We start from the raw sequence: 15,332 nt of genomic DNA, 5'->3' as shown, positions 1-15,332 counted from the left end.
GTCCAAAATACAATAATTAAATTTTTTTCTCGATGTTTGTTCATTTTTTATTAAAAAATATTTTTTTTTATCAAGATAGCTAATCTTTTATTAATTTAAAGCTTTCTTTTACGTTTTTAAAAATAAAAATATTTTTTAATATTTTATAAAATATATGAAGAAAGACTAACAAAGTTTTGTTTCAAAAACTATGCTTCATTATATATTCGAACAACACTTGGCATCATATTACGTGATTACGTGTAACAACAACTGTAAATTAGGATGAAAACTGGATTATAAAGAAGAAGATTAGCTTTAAAAGTAATATGATAGCTTTACTTTCAATTTTTCCAAAACGTCAACCTTCCAAAAAAAAAAGACAAATTGTATCTGTATAAACATGTTAAAAGTCAGCGCTGAAACACCCGCTTGTAATAATAATAAAAAATAGTAAAGCTAAAAAAAAAATATTTTTTACCAAAATTTTAGTCTTCAAGTGAAATAAGCGAAGCAACAAAATTATGTACAAAGCTTAAGTGTTAACTAACTTTATATATACTTAGCAATTAATATTCGGCAATTTGCGTCATAATATGAACACCCACTAAAGTATATTTTTCCAACTAAAACTTGTAGATTTTCTGCTCAGTCAGAGTAGATAATTTTTCAAAACAAAAAAATTTTTGGATAAAATCGCAAAACGAATGTTAAAATAACAAACATTAAGGGAAACATAATTTACGGACGAGCTGAGGTTAGGAAAAGTAAGAGGAGGCATGGTTGAATTTTTAAGGGTTAAGAATGGTGTATCCGGATTTCCAGAAAAACTACGACTCCTGAAGGAAGAAAAATATTACAACTCCATGTGGTTGTGAAAAGATTTAGAATTTTTGTATAAAGACTTTTTTGACATAACTTGAAAATTTTTGTGGAAAATACAAAAAAACAAGATGTTTAGTTTTTTATTTTTATCTTCTTCACTTTCATGAAATTTGGTGGAGAGTTACCTTCTTATGTCCCAAATACATTGTAGTTTTTTACATAAAATATTTTTTGGCTTAAAAACGAGAAAAACACTAATTTTCGATCAAAAAAAAAATAAAAATAATGGCAACTGAGGCCTTCGGTTCTTATATTATAAAAATATTTTTTTAAGTCAGCAGCAGGCACGTAGCCAGGGGGGGGGCTAGAGGGCTGAAGCCCCCCCCGAAATAAGGAAATTTTTTAAATAAATCGCAAATAAAAAAGACATATCACTGACTGAATCTTTTGAAACTCTTATACACAACTCAGCTTAAACCTATAACAGTCGTACGCAACTACACTAGACGGTGACTGAAAACTTATCAAAAGTCATACTTAAGGGTTGTACAGATCTCCATTATCTCCACGATATGTTCATTGCGCTAGTCACCGATTGAACCTTGCGCTTTCTAATACTATGTCATTACCTTCAATACGGAACTGCATTGGTATTGTCAATAAAATAGCAAATTTATTTAGAAACCATTCAAATACAAACACAACTTTGCAGGACGTTATACAGAAGCACGCACCAGAAAGCAAAAAAAGACGACTTGTTCGCCTTTGTGAAACAAGGTTTATAGAAAGGCATGAAAGCATTATAAGCTTTGTGGAGCTTTTCAAATTCATTGTACTAAGTTTGGAAATAATTTCGAGTAAGACATGGTCCATTTCGTCTAAAGCATCAGCCTTCTTAGCAGCAGTAGAGAAAAGCGATTTTTTGCTTAGTCTATTCGTCTGTGAGCAATTGTTCAGCTTAACGCTGCCACTGTCTGTGCAACTCCAAGAAAAATCTATGGATTTTGTATCAGCAATGAACCGAGCCAAAGAATTAATAAGAACTCTGCACCAGATAAGAGAAGCAGCGGATGGTTTTTTCAACGATATTTTCCAAACAGCATCACAAATGTCTAAAGATCTTATTGACACAGATCTTGTAGTGCCTAGAGTGACTTCGCGTCAAACTACCCGTGCTAATCCACCTTGCATAACCTCTGAAAGCCACTTCAGAGTTACAATATTTATTCCATGCGTTGATGCTCTGATTCAAAACATGACAGAACGTTTATTAGTGAATGAGGATATACTCTCGTCATTTCAAATTCTACTCCCAGGTTTTGCTGCAATTGATAATGCCGAAGAATTAAAAAGTGTAACTATTTACTTCGAGGAGCAAATATCAATGATAGTATTAAAATCAGAGTATCGATTGTGGTGTGCCAGCTTATCAACAATAGATCCAACCAAAGAAGTGTTGAAATTACTGCAACATTGCGATGCAACGTATTTTAAAAATATTCACTACCTGCTTACAATTTTAGCAACTCTTCCAGTGACGACCGCTTCCGTTGAAAGAACTTTTTCAACCTTAACAAGTAAGGAAGGGCTAAGTTCGGGTGTAACCGAACATTTTATACTCTCGCATGATAATCGAGATTTCATTATCCGTCATTTCCATATTTTTTTATTTTGCTGTAAAATTAATTAGAATTAAATTCTAAGAGATTTACCGATATTTTCGGTGAAATATTAGGTTAGGTTAGGTAGGGCACTGAGTTCTTCGTGTTCGATATCAGGGACCTTGAAAAGTTATAGTCCGATCACGACAATTTTTCCACAAGGGATAACTCAGCTCAAATACCGTATTTGTGTAAAGTTTTATTCCGCTATAATCATTGGTTCCTAATGTATATATTATACAGATAAGGCATCAGATGGAATTCAAAATAGCGTTGTATTGGAAGAAGGCGTGGTTGTGAACCGATTTCACCCATATTTCGTACATATCATCAGGGTGTTAAGAAAATATTATACACAGAATTTCATTGAAATCGTTTCAGTAGTTCCTGAGATATGGTTTTTGGTCCATAAGTGGGCGACGCCACGCCCATTTTCAATTTTTAAAAAAAGGCTGGGTGCAACTTCTTTTTGCCATTTCTTTTGTAAAATTTTGTGTTTCTAACGTTTTTTGTTAGTCGGTTAACGTACTTTTAGTGATTTTCAACATAACCTTTGTATGGGAAGTGGGCGTGGTTATAATCCGATATCTTCCATTTTTGAACTGCATATGGAAATGCCTGAAGTAAATGACTATATAGAGTTTGGTTGACATAGCTATAGTAGTTTCCGAGATATGTACAAAAAACTTAGTAGAGGGCGGGGCCACGCCCACTTTTCCAAAAAAAATACTTCCAAATATGCTCCTCCCTAATGCGATCCTTTGTGCCAAATTTCACTTTAATATCTATATTTATGGCTTAGTTATGACACTTTATAGGTTTTCGGTTTCCGCTATTTTGTGGACGTGGCAGTGGGCCGACTTTGCCCATCTTCGAACTTAACCTTCTTATAGAGCCAAGAAATACGTGTACCAAGTTTCATCATGATACCTCAATTTTTACTGAAGTTACAGCTTGCACGGGCAGACGGACAGACGGACGGACGGACAGACAGACATCCGGATTTCACCTCCACTCGTCACCCTGATCACTTTGGTATATATGACCCTATATCTGACTCTTTTAGTTTTAGGACTTACAAACAACCGTTATGTGAACAAAACTATAATACTCTCTTTAGCAACTTTGTTGCGAGAGTATAAAAAGAATAAAAACTTTACCACGCAGTGTGATGGGCAATGAGCGGCTGAGTGCACTTGCTGTTATTGCAGTGCACTGGGATATTAAAATAGATCCAGATGAAGTAATTAATGATATGGCAAACAAGAAGAAAAGAAAAATATTACTTATTTAAGTTACAACTACCAAATAATTTAAGTAATATGTATATGAATTTATATTGTTTTTTTTAATAAACAGAAAATTTAAAGTTTATATATGTTTTTACTTCAGCCCCCCCCGAAATGAAAAGCTGGCTACGGGCCTGGTCAGCAGGCTTTATATTCGTGGAAGTAACTATTTTCTGATGGTATAAAAAAAATACTCTCGATACTACAGGCATTTCTTTATCTCACTGGCGCGGGAACATTATGTACTATGCCTGGGGAACAAAATTTTTTCAACAGATGCTCAATTGTTGATCTGACAGTACGATTATGACGACCATCAATTGAACGTGGCTCGAATTTTGGTAGTAAATTTTAATAATCGTTGTTGGATCGTACATCTCTCCACGATGAAATGGCAAATCTCACTGAAGATAAATATCAAAAGAGCGGGAAAAATATGGCGTTGTTTGCTGCTCCTTTCGATCTACTTTTGTAGCGTCCCTTGTGAACCCCCTGTTAGTTAATTTATTATCTATCTCAAAACTTAATATTATCTAACTTATCTTATCAATATTTATTATATTTAAGCCTTCCTTAGTTCATTAATTAGCTCTAAGCCAATTACAACAACATAGCTTTAAATTTAACATCAGACTCATAAATAAATTTTTTATTAAACTACGTACCATAGACGAAAAAATGAAAACAAACAAAAAACAAAAAAAAAAACAAAATGCAACTCCTTCCCCTACAACAAAGCTAAAAACTTCATCAAGCATGCATTAATTAAAAAGTGATAGAATATTCTAATAAAAATTTGGCTTTAAAATAAAAAAAGTAGATTTAACCAATAATAAATATTCTCTTGTTTTGCAGATGCATTAAATAACTCCGCGAACACAAAACTAATTAAGTTGATAAATATTGGTGAATGAAAAATCGAGTGAAGTTGAAAAAGTCGGCGATTAGCTACAAAACAAAAAATCCAACATAGAATATACTTAATACAATTAAATACACACGAATAAATAAAACACGAAAAGTGCATTTAAACACGAAAAACATCATAATTGTGTCGCCATATTAACAAATTTATGAATATTTTCAAATCTAAAATAGTGCTGAAAAATTAGTAAAATATTAAAAAAAAATACGGTATTATTTCATAAAAAACTACGGTTTACGGTTTTAAAAAACATATGCTTTTAAATATTAGCTGTAAAGTACTGCGATCAAAATTTATTACAAACAAACAACTAAAAGATTAATGTTGCCATAAATCAGCGTGAAAAAATGGTAAGTCAGATTTATGTACTTTTCGCTATTTTGCCTTTTTTTGCAGGGAAATTTATTGTTATTGCGTTATTGTCAAATATATAATGTAAGCAAATTTAAGTTTATGCTGAATTTTTTTGAGTGCTAATAGCCAAAATTTTAGTTAAATATTGTAAGTATGTGTAAATATGTATTAAAAACAAAAAAAATACCTTAGAAGAACTTGATTTCGAGCGGTTAGTTTGTATGGCAGCTATATGCAATAGTGGCCCGATATTGTCTGTTTCGACAAACAAGAGGCTTCTTGGGGGAACAGGCCATGTGCAAAATTTTAGATTGATATCTCATGGAGAGGACTGAGGAACTAACCCGCGTTTTTTAAGACGAACAGACGAACAAAAATGGTAAAATCGACTCAGTCCGTATTGCTATTGATTTGATATGTACATTATATGTATATTATATATTTATAGGGTCTTCAACGTTTCTTTCTGGGTGCTACAAATTACGTAGAAAACTTAATAAGCCTTGTTCTGGCTATAAAAACACAGATGTATTCGAACTCGCTATTTTATGGCTTTGGGTACATCATGTTATTTAATGTTGGTTTTATAAAATGTTTCTACGATTCTAAGGCAGCCCAACGGACTAGAATATGATTTTCGCTGACTTTCCTGCGACGTGCTGGATTTGTGCCCAGAAAGTTAGTCTGGGGTTCAGTCTTACGCCTTGGTAGTTTACTGCTTTTTTGTCCTAAAAATATCCGTAGTCGTTTGCATACTACTTTTGAGGAGTATGTGCTTATTAGTTAGCAGTAGTAGCTCTGTTTTTTCCATAGCGTGCTGGAGGTTGTGTGAATCCAACCATGCTTGTGTCCGTATCATGACCTGATTAAGGTTTTTTCGCGCTTCTTCTGTGTCTCTTGTTATAGTTACTGCTGCAGTATCGTGCAAGTAGCCAATTCGTCTGCTATTTCGAGTTTTAGTATAACGTCGTAGCTGAGATTCCACAAGCCTGGGCCCAGAATGGATCCTTGTGCTTCTCCGGACGTGACTAATATCTGCCGTGATCCCTCTCAAGTTTGGTGCCACAGTTTTCTGTTATTAAGGTAGCTATGCATTACAGCTCTGAGGTAGTCGGGCATTTTAAAGCTTTTTACGATAGCGTCCATTATATCCACCCATCTAGCGCTGTTGAAGGCGTTTCGTACATCTTAAGTCGCCAGCAACACTATTTTTTTGAATTTAAGCCATCTACGCTGTGCGGCTTCTATATTTTCAATGACGAGTTTTTTATAACTCCTAGAGTTAATCTGCCGGGTTTAAAGCCGTATTGTCTCGGGGGAAGTTCTCCAGCTTCGTTGATAGCCGCTTCAAAACTGGGTTTATGTAGCCTTTCGTAAAGCTATCCCACTGTGTCAAGCATGCATAGTGGATGGTATGGCAAGTTGGGATCTCCTTTTCCCTTACTGATTAGCACCAGCCGTTACTTTTTCCAGTGTTAAGGGAATATTCCGAATCAACCTGAAAATATCGATGATTATGATTTATATCAGTTTTTTAATTTCATATTTTATCAAAAAAGAATATAAATACAAATGTATGTATATAATAATATTATATATAGAGTACAATCAAATGGATTTATAACACTATACTTTACAGTTTTGGCTAAGATTTTACTTGAAAAAATAATGAATTTGGCAAACGGATCGTCTTATCTTTCATAATGAAATTATTGAAAAAACTAATAAAACAATAGCCCTCTTTGATCCACTATTCTCCAGCTCTCTTCTCCCGTAAAAATGTATATTTTAATGCAACAACGTAAAACTGTTTCTATCTTATAAATTTTTTTTCACTTAATACCTAGGTATTGAACAATTGGTGTGCTTTCCGCTCGCCATGTTGCTGAGTTTGGTTATAAGCTGAAATATTGTGAAAAGCAAAAATTGCGGCAATTTACTCATTTTATTACAAGATTTTACAATATTCGAATGAATATAAACTTGAGAAGAAAAAATAATTAATTTATTATATACATTCATACATGTACATGTATACTGACACTCATACATATAATGCCAACATGATCTCATCTCAAAGCTGAAAAAACTGGATACCCTTATATCTACTGGCTTTGCAATTTTTTCGCTTGCAAATAAACTGTATTTTGTTTTGCCATAAAGTTCACTGGAATATACTTATATGTAGGTATATATCTATACCTGTTTGCATATAATTGCATTCAAAAACAATTTAGATATATTTAGTGCACAGACAATAATTTAACACCAAATTACAAATTCTAAAAAAGTCTTGCTGCAAAAGTTTTAATTTACATAGCGTTTTTTATGCAAATAAGACTCGAGTATATTTGTTTTTGAACATTTCTATATATATGTATGTATGTATATCGTCACCTAAAATACGAAACAGCGTATCATCAAAAACAAATCGAAACCCGCTGTCAGTTATAATAACCATTTTATAACCACACTCAAATTTTGTTGCAATATGAGTGTTTGATAACCAATATATACCCATTTTATAACCAAAACTCAAGTTTCTTTTCCTATGAGTGTTATGTTTTTTTTTGGCGTAGAAAAGTTCTTATTTAACAGCTGCTCCCTATGATACTAAGTTTAATAAATAGCTGCTTCTCCAATATATCTCGCATCTTCGTTGCAAGAAGCTTGACACACTTCACCACTATATTCACAGCGACGATATTCACGAACTTAAAGAAGTTGTACAGACTGGATCCTAATATCACCGACGATGTCATTAAAATTTCGACTGCCAACAAACCTATGATATTATTCGTTACACTTGATAGCTTGTGCTCCTTCACTTCTCGACCGAGATTATTGCAAAAATACAGAACCGTAGTAAAATCCTCAATTCACTAGCTGGCATATTTCAGGGAGAAGACCGGCCAGTAATCAACTATGCTGCACCGATATGGTCACCTGGATGTTTTTTGGTGAAACGCAGCAAAAGAAGATTCAGATGTGTTAAAACACAACATTTCGTACCCATACATAAAGTTTCTTCATGTCAGCTCTCGGATCCTACCTGAAGTCTGTATACTTCCGATCTAGGAACATAATGCATTCTTCTTCAGCAGTTTCTGCTGGAATGTTTTCTTATAAATCATACCTGAGGTCTTTGAGATATTTTTTCTTGATTAGGTGGACCGCATCGAACAATACGCTGACTAGACCACGAACGCAACAAACTTTAGATGAGTAATTTTGGGAATCACAAAAAACCCATATCCGACGAAGAGCTCAAGTTGCCCCGGGAATCTTGAGTGAACCTTGCGTAACTTCGTTCTGGATACTGTTCCAGGTTAAACTCCATATACCAAATATATGTTCAACATGCAATGAGTCCCGTATGACTCTAACCACAACTTTGCATGCCCAGCGAACCCCATTTGTCTAACACCCCTCTCCTTATGGCCATTAGCACATTTCCTAGGGCTACCGTTAGTTGACTACGATGGTAACCAACTTGAACCTTGCCACCCAAGCGGGGACTAGGTAACTGCTACAAGAAAAACAACTAAGTTAAATATGTTATGAAATTTTCACTGCGTAATAAATTATCCTCTAAAAACAAGTGAAAACACGCCTAACAATCTTAATAATCGCTAAATTGGTAGGTTAAAGAAGATACATATGTAATACATGTTTCGACAATTAGAAAAAAATCAAATATCCAATACCGTAGACTCGACTTTAGTTTAAACAGTTGGCGTCATATCCGATCTAAAACAGCAAGCCAAAAGGCATTTCGGGTTTGGCATTACTTTTCAGAGGTCTTCGAATGTGTGTAGAAAATACTACAAATATTGAAAGAGTCGATCGGGTCTACGGATCGGAACGGACCGTGATTTTGCCTTACTTTAATGCCTTGGCGGCACCTACCAAAGTTACTTACGAGCAACATCAGAGTGAGAGGATCTCATTATATATTATATACTCCTTCAGAGGCGTTGAGATTAAATATAGGGTGTATAGAAAACACCTGATTAGGGGTTTTATTGCTCCGATTAATTGACTTGACTACAGTAGTAACTATGAAATGATTCAGGATTCTTGAGATTAGTCTTTTGCTTCCAATCTACAGAAGCTATGTAAGTATTTCAATATTTTCATTGGCGTCAAATGTTACTTCGGTACGACGGAAAAATGAAAATTGCCGCAGGAAACTGTAAAATAATGAACCATCCGCAGCATCTCAATAAAATCCACGAATCCATAAAGGATGTTCTAAATCACAAAAAAGTTAGCTAATTTAAGCGAGTTAATTCGCTGACACTCCCCCTTAGTGGGCTGCCAATCAGAACCGGCCGACTGCAGCAAGATCGAAAGCTGCGGGGCAACAAAGCATAATTACCACGCGAACGTGCGGCACGTACATTTATGGCGTTGAGTCTCGACTCCATGGCATAGCAGAGTTGATTTGCGAGTGCCTCCATGAGCGCGGCGTGTGTGTGTATGTGTGTATGCCGGCGTGTGCGTTGCACGCTCGCATATTTCTATGCGTTTGCACACTTAAGTGCTGCAATTAGTGCTCCTCCTAGTGTCTAACTGAACTTAATGAATAAATAAATGCCACTAATAGTTGCCACATTTCCTGCTTAGCTGCATTCAACGTGCGCCGCAGCGAGACGCAACGCATTGGTGATGTAATTGATAATGGTAAGGGGTTGGTGGGGCATGCAACAACTAATATGGTACTTATGTATGTATGGAAGAATGCAATTGTTTGCATAAGATTCACCTGGGCAGGCAGCGCGAGTGTGCTGCACAACTGGCAACAACAACAATAAGAAGAACAGCAACAACCATCGCCGCAGCCGCGACGCTGCCGCGTAGCCACATCCGGCAACAATGATAGCGCCAAAACGTGCTCACAAAGCAGTGACAAACAACAAAAACAACTTGCAACAATTTAATGTATTGAGATGACACACACACACAAATTGTACACACACACACACACACCGATAACGATAAAATCAACTTTGCAAAAATTAAATCATAACCATAGCGGCTACAACAAATGCAACAACAAGCATGTATGTAATCTAGTCAGTGACAGCAACGGTTCTATTCGCATAGCTCTCCGCTTTCTGCTTTCCGTTGTTGTTGCATGTTGTTTCCGCCAATCCACTTACATAACAGCATCAACTGTAGACGACTCCGTGTTGCACGTTGGCTATTTGTTCTTGTTGTCATTGCCGTTGCTGTGATGTTGCACTTCAAATTGCTCTTTTATGCAACGTAAAAGCAATAGCAACAGCAACAACATGCTGACATCAAGCGAAATTGTCGCCAACATCATCAATGTGCCGTCAGCAACTCAGCGACACAGCCTTGCAACACCGTGCTGTTACCAGTCATATTGTCAATATAGCAGCCACAAACACACACACATAAGTAGAAAAGTACATAGTTACATGTGGGAAACAAATAAAAAATGGCAAAATGTTTTAGCAAAAACTTTACAAAGCAAATATGTGAAGTCTAGAAGAGAAGCGCTTTCTAAGTGTGTGTGTTGTTGTTGTTTATTTTTCTTTCCCTTTTTTTGCTGGCAGACGTTTGATCTTCTTTTACCGTAATAGCAATTTCGTATATCCGCCAGCACCGGTAATAGCAACGACCAACCACAGCAAGAGCTTTTAGAGGAAGTAAAAATAATATCTAATGGCTTTCTTTTAGTCTCCACTAAAGATTGTTATGCTCATCTGTGGCCCTCTCAGAATTGTTAGTGATTTTGTAGAATGAATTATATATACTCTGTAGAGTAGAAATAACTGAAACTTGCAGTTCGATTGTCGTCTGAGGTCTTTGTGTTCCTCCCTTTTCACATTTCTTCGTCCAATTCCATAAAAAAACAGAAACCGGAGTGGGGAGACAATGCGTTCTCTCCTCTGATTTGGATCTCAGAAGATTTCATTACTATTTTATTGATCTGATGAAAATTCTCCACAATGCTGTAAACATTTTTCGTTCCCAGGCTTCGTTTGAATGTTTCAATTTTTTTCTTCAAAGCTAAACACACTTTTTCAGGATTTTTACAGCATTTTGTATGAAAAACCTTCGGTTTTGCCTTATTCACCGTCGTCCCTTTCACAAAGCGAAGATCTTTACCCAGCTTGATGCCCCTAAAACTTAGTGGCAGGGAGTTGTAGGTGTCTAAAGATGTAAAATTTCTAGGCCTCACATTAGACTCAACAAAAATAGGCATGTGTAATGAAGACGGTTCAGAGACACCAAGACACTCATGATATCCAGACTTCTAGCCAGTAGATCCTGGCGCTGCAAGACAGGTTTCATCAAGTGGCTGTATAACATGATCGTAAGGCATATTGTCACTTATGAAGCAGTTGCTTGAGTATCGAAGTCAACGCAGTCTGCGGTAGGCCTTCAACTATTGAAGTTGCAAAGACTTGAACACGTCTACGCTTCAGGGACAATCTGCACTTTCCCTACCGCAACATTTGAAGTCATGCTGGAGCTCACACCGCTGCATCTAGTGATCAAATAGGCAGCGAAGCATTCCATGTTGCTCATGGTAGCAGAGGGGTTTGGCTAAGGAAGGATAATGCCGTCTCAGCAATTTAAGGCCTTATCGGAAGACAAACCATTGGCCCTTCTGCCAAGAGACGGTGTGACGAAGAGGGTAAACTTCACAAAAATGAAGTTTCTCTCGGCAGTAAGGCGGAGTGGATTCTAAAAACGTATGATTTTCGCGGCAGAAACTTACAATACAATCCCGATTCATATGCTTCATAAATTTGTACTGGAACTATTTCCAATTTCCTGAATACATAGTTTGTAGCTTAGTTTTGAACTGCTCTACTAATTATGGTCACAAAAATATTTTTTCCTCTCTGATTGAAATAAGACATATCGTGTGTTCGAGTTTTCACTGTACTTACCTTACTGGTATATGTCTATAACGTCTGTAACTTCTATAAAATTTAATTCTTTTGATGTTGAATACTGTTCGAGTGTCTTTACTCGGTTCGTTGACATGCGCGAAGACCTTGAATTTCCTTACAATGTACGTATTACGACCCAGTAATAATTGATGATTCTTTTATGGCAATCATCGACATATCATTTGAAGTTTTTATAGAATTCCAAATAAGTCACAACATAACCTAGAAACCTATGTTTTATAATATTTTTTAAACCACTATCTGCAATTTAAAAACCGGCGAATTAATACATAAACTTATACAGATGCAATTTCTCACGCCGATTATAACTTTCATGGGTCAACGCTTTCCGTATATGGTGTACTATTTCATGTCATTAAAGTTAGTTCCTTTGTAAAGGTCAATGAATGAGGTGTCTAAATATAATTATAGTTTCACCTACAACATAGAATTGTTTATCAGTAGATGACTATTTTGTCTCTTATTATAATGTCATCATTATTATTCACCAAGCCAAAGTGCTAAACACACAACACCCACATCTGGGCATTAAATAAATAAAAACGGAACAAGAAAAAATCACAAGAAGTCAAATCTGGTGAATACGTTGATTGAATGGTGGGATTGAAAGTTGGTACGGTCGAGTAGGTCCAAAAGACATGCTAACTGTACTCTTTTTTAAGAAAGTTCAGCTCATCAGGAGGGGTATGTCTTCAACGATCTATCGACCGTCTTTGAAGGCTTTGTGGTTAAAATTTGGTTAGAAGTACACAATTTGATACAAATTTTTTATTTTTTGTAAAAATCGCAACGCACTTCTGAGGTGTACCGACTTAGGGACCTGCTGTAAAGAAACTGTTTGGCAGATCGCGTTCATAGTTGGTATCATAATTAAGGACAGTCCAGACAATTTTCGGGTACTTTCCCTTTGCCACTTTTTCGAGATATTGTACTGTTTCGCTGGAAGAGTTGAACATTAATCTTCGAAAAGACTTGAACCCTCTGAAAGTCAATATTTGGGGCACGGAACAAAAAAATCCAAAACGACAAAAAAGAAAAGGTTACATAACAAAAGCATTTCTCACGGCCAACCTTTCTTTGGAAAGATAAACCAATTTTCGTAAAATCAAGCGGAATTCGTCAGAAATTAAAGATATACTGAACATTTCGATTATACATCTATATTGAGTTTTTGAATATTAGGAGAAAGTTCGATACCGAATATAAGAACTGTTAGAATCTTTTGACCAATGAATGGGTCACAAGAGACTTTTCAAAACTTAAATGTGTAATAGAGTAGGTAGGTTAGGCACTGTGGATGATCTCTAACTGAAGCAACAGTGGATATGTTCTTTGTGATAGAAAAAAGTTCGAATAGTTGAAGTTCTAATTGGTGCGTCAACATATACTAATTCGTGATATCTCTAAGAACAAGTTTTAGTCCCCTTGAGGAGTTCTAAGCTTTGAGTTTCAACCTACCTAACCTCAAAAAATAAACAAATCTACACAGCACGGAATGTGTTAATTTCATTATAGGTTATGATATTCATATTTACAAACATACACAGCCACACAGCATTCACCTTCGCGCAGCATCACCAATTTACTTGGGTAGCTTAGTGTTGCTTCATCGCCGTCACCTTAACTTTGTGGTAGAGCATTATTTTCACTGTTGCGATGTGGCAAGTTGTTGCTGCTGTTATTAGATAGCTTTGCGGCAGCAAGATTATTACAGTATAACGTTACCCACACAGTATATTAAACGGGTAAGTGCTCATTAGAATATTTCATTTCAATGTTGGTGGAAATGTCGGCGAGCCGCACATAAATACAAATAAACCCACATAACCTAACTTTTGTCGACAGCTAGGTTGGCAGCTTGATTATTTGGCTTGTAGCTGATCGCAAGCGCGGTATTCTGCTTCAAGTGGTTTTCGGAGACGCAAAGCGGCTCTGCGGCCGCATATCTCATTCTTCGCATTGTATGTATGTTTGTATGTAGCTTAATATGTTTTCACCAACTTTTCCTCTAACTTCACACTGCCTTCCAATCTTGCTGCTGCTGCGGCTGTCACTAGCTCTCAGCATTTTTTTTTTGCTAGGAAATCAGAACATTTTCTCAAGTGTCTGCCCACAGACTTGAAAGACCTGCGCTTTAATGCGGCAGCATGCAAACTTTCCGCTACAACAACATGTTTATAAACATATGCGGCGCACACATACAAACATAAATGTACATAAATGTTGGTTACATATTTGCAATAATAAAGTGTGTTTATTTTCAGTTTTTAACTCCATTCTTCGGTTTTCTATTTGTCTTTACATGGTTCATCAGCATTCGCCTTGGCTTAATTATGCATATGATGAAGCGGAAATTGACGACTTAATTAAAAATCTTCCATTCGCTTTGCATTGGCAATGCTGTAATGAAGATGGCGTATCATCAGCAGCTTTTAACCTGCTCACTGTGTGTTTAGGTCTGTTTCTGATGGAATAGAACTCTCTGTTACTTGAAATGTTGGTAGCAAAGCTACTTTGGTTTTCCGTTATTATTGTTGTTGTTATTGTTTATGTACTTTCTAAATGCTTCTTCATCGCAGGAAGTGCACATATTGAAAGTCATTATTCGCCTTGTTATTGTTGTTCCAAATTTCGTTTGTTGAAAATGTATTGCTATGGGAAACGTGAAATTCGATCTTGAGGAAGCTCTTCTTTAGCGAAAATGTTAAATTAAAATACTTTCATTTTCCTCCATTTGCATACGGATATTAAAAGTGACTAGTCATAGTATCTTACTGTTAGAATATAAAATATTCAAGAGGTTTTCCTCCTCCGATGTTTGGAGCAAAACGGCACAATTTTTATTTATGTTAAATTTATCAAAATGTGTTCTGGGACAACTTTCTTCTTTATAAGACTTCTTATATGTAGATTGTTTTTTAAGTCTTTCCTTAGCCTCAATATATGATTCATGGGGAGGACCTTCAATATGAGACAAGTTCGTCATTACCATAGAATTTTTGTGGAGAGAATACTATCAATTTTGTAATTGATAAAAACAGGCATACTAAATTTATTGTTTAAAACCATGGATATATCTCACAGTTCACTCATTAATCTAGCAACCATTCAGATGAATGAGTTGCTAACCCAACGTCCATCACTCGCCGCATCCGTCTATCTTCATTAATCTCTCCTAATAGCTTGTCAGCCTACCTTCTCTTTCATTCATACACCGTTACTTTTATTTATGTATTACACAATCACTTGACTTCCCGTCGATGGCCGATCGCTGCGCCTAAACACCAGTGCACATGGGTGCGCACGTAGCATCAACGCATAGCATGGCACAACATGGCTTAGC

General features: G+C 36.0%; 1 protein-coding gene across 8 annotated transcripts in view; it reads left to right on the top strand.

The window, feature by feature from the left end:
• The window catches only part of LOC105231102 (band 4.1-like protein 4), a 224,591-nt gene that overhangs the window by 3,233 nt on the left and 206,026 nt on the right, over window positions 1-15,332 (top strand). For all 8 annotated transcript variants that reach the window (XM_049450541.1, XM_049450538.1, XM_049450537.1 and 5 more), the window contains exon 2: window positions 4,610-5,029. The gene's annotated coding sequence lies outside the window, so the exon portion shown is untranslated. The remainder of the gene's footprint in view (window positions 1-4,609; window positions 5,030-15,332) is intronic.

This window comes from Bactrocera dorsalis, chromosome 2 (genome assembly GCF_023373825.1).
Source record: "Bactrocera dorsalis isolate Fly_Bdor chromosome 2, ASM2337382v1, whole genome shotgun sequence".
NCBI lineage: Eukaryota > Metazoa > Arthropoda > Insecta > Diptera > Tephritidae > Bactrocera > Bactrocera dorsalis.
Note: the sequence above shows the minus strand (reverse complement) of the source record. Positions and strands in the feature narration are given on the sequence as shown.